Source organism: Haliotis rubra, unplaced genomic scaffold (genome assembly GCF_003918875.1).
Source record: "Haliotis rubra isolate DU_JTF1 unplaced genomic scaffold, ASM391887v1 Scf187, whole genome shotgun sequence".
NCBI classification, from domain to species: domain Eukaryota; kingdom Metazoa; phylum Mollusca; class Gastropoda; order Lepetellida; family Haliotidae; genus Haliotis; species Haliotis rubra.
Genome location: NW_025765858.1, coordinates 1,478,549 through 1,491,143, shown reverse-complemented (window position 1 = coordinate 1,491,143; position 12,595 = coordinate 1,478,549). Strand labels below are relative to the sequence as shown.

The following is a 12,595-nucleotide window of genomic DNA, read 5'->3' as shown; positions in this document are numbered from 1 at the left end:
ATGTTGAGAAGAAACTCGATCCTTTCATTTCCTGTAAATATGTGTGTGACCACTGTGATGGTTTCCTTTCAGTCATAAACCCTTTGTTTTATTATACTTATTACAGTTGAAGGTTGATGATAAACACACGCGTGCGTGCATGCATGTGTGTGTGCGCGCGCGCGTGTGTGTAATATAAATCTCATTTGAACCAAGCATACATAAAACACATAGGAAATACGGTTTCAGTTTCTTACTGACTGCCAGGAAATACATCAGTTTGGAAACTGAAATGGAATTTTATATTTCAGATGCTGATACAGTTGTCCTTTATATCATCGTCGGGTGTTGTTTCCTGTTTATTGTGCTGACTATATTTATCGTTGCAGCTATTGTGTTGCTAAGGAACAAGCGACAAGGTAACCTAATTTAATGTGTTCACAAAACCAGATTACTGTTTAGGTGAGTGAGTGAGTTGTGGTTCACGCCTGTGTATACTCAGAAGCAGTCAGAAAACTAATGCCTTCAGTATCACCTATCAGGGCGGTCATCTACCTTTTGTCCAGGGCTTGATTATTGGCTGGGACTATTAACGACTAGGTTAACACCTGACTTCTACTCGATCGTTGGCAGTACCTTGCTGCACCAATTAACAACTGGCTTCCCTTTATAAGTGTCCACCATTGTTGTCTAATCACTATTGTTGTGACACTTGTACTTATACAGGTATCTGCTTCGTAGTTTCCTTCTGATGAGTGAGTACAAATATACACCGAACGTCGTGGCCCTCATATTACATATGTTGACATCAATAAATGTTGACCCTTTTTATGTTTCACTTCTAACTGTCATTCAAATACCCTTTAATACCAGCTTATACTCACGTCCATGCCTCTGACCTTTTTTAAAATAATGTCAAACATTAAGGTCATTATTTCTACAATTTTTCAGATTACTGGAACCTGAGGTAATTGTATTCTGCTTATTCTCCAATTGTTTGAATGGGTCATATAATACTGCGTGTCATCATTTTACCATGTAATAAGGAAACATTCCGCCGAGAACTAAACACCTATCTTTTTCTCTGTGGTTTGACAGGCCTATAGAGACGCCTTTGAGAGACTACATTGAATTCGCACGTTAATGTTGATTAGTATACATTTATATTCATATGATATACACGTAACCTTCTCTAAGGCTTACTATATTTCACAGGTCACGACGATCGTACATCACACCAATGCAGAACATGTCAGAAAATATCGATAGTCGATGGTATGCTGAAATCGACAATGCTGATATACGTGAACGTGGCGCAGGGAACATTGTGAAACCTGTTGGTAATATCCCACCTGCACGTGGTGCAAGAAACGGGCGAGAAAGGCAACGATTAGAACGTAACTGTAGGACGGTAGATGAGGATGACTAATAGGAAGAAGTGAGACCACTGGACGCTGTCAACAGTGAAGAACTTGCAGAAAAGCAAGAAAAGAGAGATCAAATGCAGCAACCTGACAAGAAAAATAAGGACGACATGACTGATGAAATGAATAGGACATTGCCTGACGCCTCCTCTCATTCAGAGCCCATGGTTGCTGTTTCGTCGGTTCCTGGAAGAGAATCTGGAAGTATGACAGCAGGGATTATCAATCTGTCTGTACAAACAAGCTTCATGACCCAAAGATCTGATGAAACATGGAATGAACCCGTCCGTACTGTTGATATTGAAGCGTTATCGGCGACCGTAGAAATAGTTCCTTAAGTAGGAATGATGACAGCAAATAATACAGGAGCACATGATCTCTCGATGGAAGGAAGAGGGGATAATGCTGAAAGTGAACCACATGGTACAACTGACTAGAGATATGAGTGAGTTAGTGAGTGAGTTAGTATTTAACGTCACATCGGCAATATTGCAGCCATATCGTGACGAGAACATTTTACATTGTAATGGAATATGTCTATATTATAAAACCTGTCATCGAAGGACAGTAAAACAACTAGAATATCACAATTAGATTTAAAACTAGTGTGGAAGGTTAAAACTAATAGCACTATTAGGACAATACAAGATAAAAACAGGCTATAGATCGCCAACAACTGAAGGTCGATCACCATACTAGGGACCATGGGGACTTACTGTTCCTTGGCTACCTGCATGGGCCCTAGTTGGATTTACACCATCCCTTCAGCTGCTGGCGATTGTAAGAAATGTTAGCTACAATTAAAATGACAAAAATGCTACGTTTAAAAATCCTGTAAGTTTAAATTGACTTTCGAAGTTTTGGGACTTACGTACCCTCTCAGGGGGACAATAATTTTACAATACTTCAACCCCTCTTCAGAGTACAGCCACTAACAATCTAAGTTACTAATCAAACTACCAATCATTAAAACACAGCTATATACAGAATATATTAATCAAAATTCATTAATGAAATCAATTTCTTTTAAAAAACCAAGAATTAAATGAAGATGAACAGAATTAAAAAGATCCTTAACAGTTTTAACATTGAAATATTTACCCCTTATGATGGAGAATTCAACACAGTGAAGCAGGAGATGCTTGACTGTGACTCTCTCATCACAAGGGATACAAAACGGAGGATCGTCACCATTTAACAAATATTTGTGAGTATACCTTGTATGGGAAATACGACATCGTCGCATGATGACCTCTTCAACCCAAGTAAGTGTAACCGATATTGGGTTTTATTTCATGTAATTTATTGATACCTACTTGGGTGTCCCACTTCTTCTGCATCAGATCACGAATGTAGGTTCTAATGCAAGCTTTGTAATCAGAGTAAGGAATAAGAAGTGGTGTCACAGATTTGTTGAGTGTTGCCTTGGCAGCAAGATCGGCAGTCGTGTTCCCAGAAATGCCAACGTGGCTGGGTAACCAACAAAAGACGATGTCGCATTGGCCAGTGGCAAGTTGATTGTACAATTCAATAATTTCTAATAAAAGTGGATGTTTACAAGAAATATTTTAATAGCTTGAAGACACGAAAGAGAATCGGAAAAGATTATGTACTGTCTATGTTTAGGATGTCGTTGAATATATTTAAGAGCTGTTAATATGGCGTTTGCTTCTGCTGTAAAAATGGAGCTGTTATCTGGTATTCTAGAAGATATTGTTCTGGATCCAATGACAGTGGCACATGACACCGCGCCACCGTCCTTGGACACATCTGTAAATAAGGATTTGTAAGTATTATATTTAGTTTTTAGTTGATTATATTCTTGTTTATATTGTAAGTCATTAGTTTCAGATTTCTTAAACTTTGTCAGAGTTAGGTCAACTTCAGGCCTAACCAGTTGCCAAGGAGGAGAAGAAAGAAGACGGAAAGGAGCTATATTTTCTAGCTCAATGCCGGCAGCAGAAATGAATGGTTTAATTCTTAAACCAAGAGGTGGAACAAGAGAAGGCTTTTTGTTGTATAAATCCTCATAAAGAGGATTAAAGACACATTTGAATGCAGGGTTGGACTCGTTAGAAGAAAGTTTTGTGATATACTGCAAGGACAATTTTATACGGCGTTGTGTAAGAGATGGTTCATCTGCCTCGACGTAGAGACTGTCAACAGGTGAAGTTCTAAAGGAACCAAGACAAAGTCTTAGACCTTGGTGATGGACAGAATCTAATAGTTTTAAGTTGCTTTTGCAGGCTCCACCATATACGATGGAGCCATAATCAAGTTTCGAGCGGACCAGTGATCGATATAGATGTAGGAAAGTGGCTTGATCCCCTCCCCACTTAGAATTTGAAACGACTTTCAACAAGTCAAGTGCCTTCAGGCATTTAGTTTTAAAGGATTTAATATGCGGCAGAAACGTTAACTGGGAGTCGAAAATTAAACCCAAGAACTTGGCCTCCTTAACAACTTTGATAGGAGTGCCATTGAGAAACAGTTCCGGGTCTTTATGCGGTTTATATTTACGACAGAAATGTATGCAATTAGTTTTTGATTTAGAAAACTTAAAACCATTTTCAAGACACCATTTATTTATTTTATTTAAACACAACTGCAATTGCCTTTCAATAGTATGCATATTTTTACCACGACAAGAAATATTAAAATCATCCACAAAAAGTGATCCATCAATTGAATCATTTAAAACCTTGGATAAACTGTTGATCTTGATACTAAAAAGTGTGACAGACAAAATACTGCCTTGTGGGACACCCTGATCCTGAGTGTAATAGTCGGACAGTGTTGAACCCACTCGGACTTGAAATTGTCTGTCTGTTAATGATATAGGTCGATAATTAGATGCATCTGAATGGTCCTTGCCAGGTTTAGGAACAGGAACAACAATAGCATTCCGCCAAGAAGGAGGAAAATTTCCTGAAGTCCAAATTTGATAAAAAATGTCTAAAGGTATTTCAAGACACGATTTCGGCAAAAGTTTTAGGAGCTGATAGTGAATATTATCAGCCCCTGCTGCCGTATCATGAGCTTGCCCAAGGGCAGTTTGTAGCTCATGTAGTGAAAAGACTTCGTTGTAATCTTCTCCATTTTCATAGTTGAAATGAATGTTCTTTTTTTCCTCGATCTCCTGATATTTCTGAAATTCAGGAAGATAGTTTGATGAAGACGAGTGTTTAGTTAATGTTTCACCAAGTTTGTTTGCGATATCTGAAGTATTCTCCAAAAAAAGATCTCCTTCCTTGAGGTGTTTAACACTCGTTTTTGAACCCTTGCCTTTGATTCTTTGGACCATATTCCGCACCTTTGATAGAGGTGTGCGGGAATTAATCTTGGAGACGTAGGTTCTCCATGATTGACGTTTATTTTGTTTGAAGGTACGTCGAGCTTTAGCTCTGGTTACCTTAACATTATTCAAATTATGTACACTTGGATGTTTGCAAAAACACAATGATGTGAATTTAGACCAGTTAGCCTTTGAAAAATTCCACCTTGATGAAGGCGGAACGTCAGATGGGTTACTGACTGTTAAAAATGTAGGAAAGTGGTCACTTCCGCATAAATCATCATGAACTGACCATGAAAATTCATTCAGAAGGTTTGCATCTGTGATTGTTAGATCCAAGGCAGAATAGCTACCCGTTGCAGGGTGTAAATATGTGTTAGTACCATCGTTAAAAATACATAGACTATTGTCAGAAATGAAATCCTCTAATATTTTACCTTTGGTATTAATACCACTACTTCCCCATAAAGGATTATGTCCATTCAAATCCCCCATGAGTATGCAGGGCTGAGGTAACTGGTCATATAGAGATTGAAGTTCAGATTGTTGGAGGTTTGAAGATGGAGGGATATATAAAGAGCATAAAGTAAAAGCAATGTGTAACGTGAGGCGGACTGCAACAGCCTGAAGATTAGTGGTAAGATGAACAGGGCTATGTATGATATCCTGCTTCACTAAAATAGAGGAGCCTCCAGTGGCTTTGCCACCCGAAGGAGAAAAGGAATGATGAGAATTGTACTGACGTAAGTCAAATGTATCTGTCGGCTTCAGGTATGTTTCCTGGAGACAGAAAACAGATGGTTGAAAGTCTTGGATTAACAGCTGTATTTCAGTTAAGTTGGTCTTAAGACCTCTGCAATTCCATTGGATAAGTGTAGTAGTGTTCTTCATGTTACATTAGGTGGTAAGACAGGGGATCTGTTCCTATACTGTGGTGAATGACTTTTGCGGCGCGTACAGTGGTGAGGGGTGACATCCATATCTTCTAGAATTTCATATTTGTTGAAGAGAAAAAGAAACACATCTTTCATGTTTCATTTTAACTACCTTGTATTGTAGTTGCCACACAGGGCATGATTTGGAAGAGGCAGCGTGATCACCAGAACAATTAACACACTTTGGGTTGTTTTGGCATTCTAACATTTCATGAGCAGGTTCGCCACATCGATGGCATTTCTTTCTGTTGGTGCATGACTGGGCACCATGACCAAACTTTTGACATGAATAACACCGAAGTGGATTAGGAATGTACTTATCCACACCAATGTTGCAATAACCCGCTGGTGGATGTTGGTGGAACAGGAAGAGAAAAGGTAAATAGATAGGTGTTTAACTTTACTATTTGACCATTCTGCCTACTCGTGAAACGTTTTACACCCGTCACACCCTGGTCCTTTAATTCAAAAGCTATATCATCTTCAGACATGTCTGAAAGACATCGTTCTCCGTCTCTGACAATGCCTTTTGAGCTGTTTAAAGTTTTATGTGGTGACACAATAACAGGTACTGAAACGAGATGTTTGAGTGCCAAGAGGGTAGCTGATTGAAATGCAGACTTACATTCAATCAAGATACATCCAGATCGCATCTTTTTCATTGTGACAACATCACCAGCAATACCAGAAATTGCTTTTGAAAGAGCAAAGGGATTCAGCTTCAACGGACCATCATCCGATGAGGAAATCACCAAAAAGCGTGACCAATAATCAGATTTGCTGTTAGAAACAGCATCATCATCAGAAGATGTACTATCATCTAATGTACGTTTAAGTTGTTTTGGGGGTATCATGTTAAGGTTATAGAGGTTCATCATCCCAGCTCCCCACCCACCATGGAGTATCACGAAGACAATGCTATAAGCCAGTGGATTTCCAACTAGCAGCACCAAGGATACTGGGATGATATACTCCAGCAGAAGTATCAATTCGAGATCAATAAATCCACCAGATTGACCCATGAGCCATCGCCTTCTGGGCATAAGACTCTAGGTAAGTATTTTGATCTATGTAAAAATCAATTAATAGTGCAGGTCTACAAGCTATTTGAACAAGACCCCATGGCAAACACTTGAAAGAATCAAATTTGTGCAAGAACAAGTTGAATGCACAGGGCTCAGCATGACAAGCCGATTGGTTGAACCGGGCCCATTCAACCACCCGTCTAGGTGAAGTCAGGGGCGAAGTGGTGTGTTGGGCAAAGGAACACTGTTCCTGGAACCAGTTCCCTCAACCACCAGACTCCCTTCCTCCACCGACACAGGGGCGCAACCCACGGCAAACAGGTTGGTGGACCAAATATCCCCCGGGTCCACAACGGGGGGTTGAAGGGCGCTTAGCGTTACCCAGCACCCACCACGAGGAGGTGGCCCTTCATGGGTGCCACTAGAGATATGACAGGCTGAAGCCGCCCCGTTCGAGTGACACGCACGCGGCACTGGAAACCTTGGTCGACATAACACACGATTAGTTCTCTAACATATGTTTCAAGTGCTGCATTACACACAGACTGGTGCAAGAAAACACAGTTCTCTTTTCCTCCTTTGGAGAATCAACTGACGCCAGATCAGATCAAATATTGAAACTTTAATATGTTCACTTGTCACAACTTGACAAATATAACATACTATAACACGATGCTTGTGCTTTAACATGACGAAACCTTGTGCCTATGTTCCTTATTTTAAATGTGCATAATTTCCGAAGTTTATTTTATATATACAACGAAATTGGTAGTATTTGTAAATATATTCTGTCATACATCGATACCTTTACGTTATACTTATCGATACCTTTACGTTATACTTGTGTTGTTGTGATAAAATGCATTACTAATATTTTGCAATGTGTGACATATGCTTCATAAGAAAATGCACGTGCGAGGTTTACATAATATGTTCTTCGCTTGTTTCTGTGTGTGTTTATTTGTTTAAAGCCGCATTCAGCAATATTCAAGCTGTATGGCGATAGTCTGTAATTAATCGAGTCTGGACCAGACAATCCAGTGACCAACAGCATGAGCATCGATCTACGCCATAAAGATACGATGAGATGACAACAAGTCAACGAGCCTGACCACCTGATGCCGTTAGTTGCCAATTCTCACCCGGATTTCCACGGGTCTTAAGATAAAGCGCTGATAGTTTAGGCCCTCGGTACTGATACTAATATATATTAGTTACGTCCCGAGTGTACGTGACGCCCTGAAAGGGTTTTGCTATATACCTTATCACGCATTAACACGAAAATGTGTTAAATGTATAGAATGTATACATGGTATTTTGGAATTTATTGTACATAATCTGCTTCAAAAAATACTATATGTCACATTGATTTTCTTGCTGTCATTGTTGTAGTGATTTGGCGACACTCTGAAGGAACTCGAGGAAAAGGAAATGTTTGTTCTATCTATCTATGTCTCTATATTATTAGTTTTCAGTTTTCAGACTTTTTGGTATGGTATCTGAAGCTATGGACGTCCACAGAGGAAAACTATGATCTGGTAAGCAGCCTAGAACTCCACACTGGAAAGCTATAATCTGGTAAGCACACTATAACTCCACAGTGGAAAACCATTGTCTGGTAAGCACACTGGAGCTCCACAGTGGAAAACTATTGTCTGACAAGCACACAAGAAGTCCACAGTGGAAAAGTATTGTCTGGTAAGCACACTAGAAGTCCACAGTTGAAAGCTATTGTCTGGTAAGCACACTGGAGCTCCACAGTGGAAAACTATTGTCTGACTAGCACACTAAAACTCCACAGTGGAAAAAAGTAGTTATCAAGGAACCTGGAACTATCAAGGGCTACATCAATGTCATACGCTACGATTCATTCTGTGAATATCTGGTACAGATTTGTCTTTAACAGAAATAGAGGATTCTATAATGAGTGCCCATGTCTTACCATGATTACGACACGAGTGCCTAAATGTTGGTATTTACCGAGCGAGAGGGAGGGATATGCTGATATTTAGGCACGAGTGTCGTAAACATAGTATGATATGGGCACGAATATAATATTCTGTTTATTACCGAAGGCGTCAAATCGAGGAAAATAACCCCAAATCTACTTGCAAACATAGATTGGCTACCTGCCGTCTCTGTATGTAGAACGCAACGTCATAGAAGAAACGTGCCGCCATAGCATTGTTCATGACGTCACGTCTCATTGACAAAGTGATATTTTGCCCTAGGGCATCGTATGAAAAATATGAACCCTGATATTTTCACCCTCGTAGGTAATAATACAGATTACAGTAGATACAAATGTTATATGACGGCATATATTAACAAATAGATTTATCTCTGCCGTATACGTACATGTGTCGGGTTCAGCGTCAAACTGTGTTATCTGTCCATGGTATGACGGACGCGTTCTATTATACCTGACGTGTGTATATGTGTGTCTGTGTGAGCGTGTGCATATCCGTGTGTATCCGTGTGTGTGTGTGTGTGTGTGTGTGTGTGTGTGTGTGTGTGTGTGTGTGTGTGTGTGTGTGTGTGTGTGTGTGTGTGTTACTGTTAATATTTCTGCAGCACATAGAAATCATCTTCATTGCAAATCGTCAGTGATAAATTTAGAGAAATGCCGTCTAAACTTGTAATTACAACACTTAGAACGACTGACTTGTCAAAAACTAATATAATTATTGTTTATATTCAAACTGATGTCGGCACCCGTGAAGAGCCACCTCCTCCTGGTGGGTGCTGGGTAACGCTAAGCGCTCTTCCAACTAACACATATGTTTTTTCGTTTTCTGCACCGAATCCGCCAAAATCAATCAGGGCAGGTTACTGCAATGTTAACGTCGATTTGTAATCCCCTAACCCCCTACGGTGTTCTAAATGCCAAAAGTATGGATATGGTGTGAACTCTTGGACAGTGTCTGTTACATGTGCTCACTGTGCTGAGAATACACATATAACAGAAGATTGTGACAGTAGTCCCAAACAAATGTGCAAACTGCCACGGTAATCATTCAGCCTTTTCTAAGGATTGTCCCATTTGGAAAAAAGAGGTGGAGATCAACGGGATTAAATTCACCAATAATATCAGTTTTGCTGAATTCAAAAAGTTTACACACTCAACTGATACAACTGAAACTTATGGAGCCATCGCCAGGAAACAATCAGAAACAACCCCAAAAGAAAATACTTCACCAGTAAATACTTTGTCACATGCCTGTCAAACAGACTTTACATGGTTAAACACGGACACTGCTGAACTCTTTTGTCCTGAACAATCAACAAAGACAGCAGAATCACTTCCTGATCAGCAGAACCTCAATCTCCTATTCCACTCACTCGATCTCAAACTGAGAAAAATGGAAAACAAACAGGAAAAACAAAAATCAAACAAAGATCAGAAACTTCAGGAACAAATTGAGCCCCTAAAGGGTCAGACAAGATCAAACTATCTAATAAGTTTGGGTCATTGGAAGATATGGATGTGACTGATAACATCCATCCTCGGGCACATGGCTTGTCGCTCTCCAAGAAGTGCGGGGTAGATCCCAAATCAACCCATCAACAAGACAATGTCTTCCAGAACTATAGTACAGTGGAATTGTAGAGGATTAAGAACTAATTTGAGTCCAAGATCTCGCACCATCATCATTCTGTCTGCAGGAATCCCATCTGAAACAGACAGATACTTTTAATCTACGTCAGTACGATGCATATAATTACTTCTCACCTCCGGGTGATAGGGCCACTGGTGGATCTTCAATCCTTGTTAAGCAGGATATTATTCACAACCCTGTCCCACTTACAACTAATCTTCAAGCCGTCACTTCATGTTGTCTTTACATTATGCTCACTGTATATTCAGCCTTCTTCAACACTTCACCTGACTGATCTTCAAGCTCTCTAGGATCAACTTCCGAAACCCTGCATTATAGTGGGTGATCTTAATGGCCATAATCCACTATGGGGTGGTACAAATACTAACACTTAAGGTAAAATACTGGAAGATTTTATCTCAGATAATCGCGTGCATATTCAATGATGATTGACACACTTATCTGCATCCTGCAAACGGCACCTACTCTTCTCGGGATTTGTCTCTTGCAGACTCTAATCTACTTAATGAATTTGATTGGTCAGTCCACAACTACCTCTGTGGAAGTGATCACTTTCCAACTATACTATCAGAAACTTATCCAACTGATTCTCCATCCTATACAAGATGTAATTTTTCCAAGGCAGACTGGTCGTTATTTCAAATTTTATGCACATCTAAACTAAGACCCGAATGTTTCAGTGATATTGCCGGTCCTATTCAGGTATTTTCTGGTGTTTTAAATGTAATGGCAGATGAGTGTATACCTAAGTCCTCTACAACTCTACATGTACGAAAGCCATGGTTTAATGCAAACTGTAAAAATGCCAGAAAAGCGAGGGAAAAGGAAGAGAAATATTTCCGCCACCATCCAACTGTCCACAACTTAAATAAATTTAAAATACTCAATGCGAAGGCACGTCGTACCTTCAAACAAAACAAACGGCAATCTTATGTCTCCAAAATTACCTCACGTACGCAAATGTCCAAAGTATGGAACATGAATTAAAGGCAAAGGTTCAAAATCTGCTGTTCACCATCTTAAAGATGGAGATAATTTAATTACTGACAAATCTCAAATTGCAGATACAATTGGCGAAACTCTTGCCAAAAATTCTTCATCGGCAAATTATGTCCCAGAGTTTCAGAGATATCAGAAACATTTATTATAAGACTATAATGAACTGTTTTCATTACATGAGCTATATACAGCTCTTGGGCAAGCTCATGACACTGCAGCGCGTGATGACAATATTCCTTATTAGCTACTGAAACACTTGTCTGAACCATGTCTGGCCATACTTTTAGAAATATTTGACAAAACATGGACGTCCGGAAATTTTTCTCCCTCGTGGCGTAATGCCATTGTCGTCCTAATACAAAAACCTGAAACCTGGCAAGGATCATACAGACCATTGAATTACAGACCGGTATCTCTAACTAGCTGTGTCTGTTAAACCATGGTAAATAATAGATTAACTTGGTATCTTGAAACCAACAATCTTATAACCAATATTCAATGTGGTTTCAGGAAAAATCGTAGTACCATTGATCACTTGATACGCTTAGAATCCTTTGTTGAAAATGCTATACTAAATAAACAACATGCTGTATCAATTTTCTTTGATCTTGAGAAAGCTAATGATACGACCTAGAAGCATGGCATTTTGAAGGATATACATGATTTGGGTTTGAGAGGATGTTTGCCTCTTTTTATATCACAGTTTTTAAAAGACAGGCAATTTCAAGTCCGATTGGGTTCAACCCTGTCTGATCATTACAATCAGGATCAGGGTATTTTGTCTGTTACACTGTTTAGCATCAAGATCAATAGTTTATCAAAGGTTTTAAATGATTCAATTGATGGATCAATAATTTGTGGATGATATTAAAATTTCTTGTCGTGGTAAAAATGTGCATACTATTGAACGGCAACTGCAGTTATGTTTAAGCATAATAAATAAATGGTGTCTTGGAAATGACTTCAAATTTTCTAAATCCAAAACTAACTGTAAACATTTCTGCCGTAAGTACAAACCGCATAAGGATCCTGAACTATCTTTTAATGGCACCCCCATCAATGTTCAAAGGTCAAATTCTTGGGTCTTATTTTTTATTCCCATTTGACATTTCTACCACATATCGATCACTGGTCCGATCCTAACTTGACATCGTATATGGTGGAGCCATCAAAAGCAGCCTAGAACTACAGTAGAACATGGTTATAGCGAACACAGATATAGCGTACAAACGGATATATCGAACACATTTTAAGGTCCCGTCAACAGTCCTTTATAATATCTTTAAAATTATACGTGAAAAACGAACTCGTGAGTAGC

General features: G+C 39.3%; 1 protein-coding gene across 3 annotated transcripts in view; it reads left to right on the top strand.

Moving 5' to 3' along the window:
• LOC124274054 overlaps positions 1–12,595 on the top strand; it is a 193,048-nt gene that overhangs the window by 44,386 nt on the left and 136,067 nt on the right. The gene's annotated exons all lie outside the window — the stretch shown is intronic.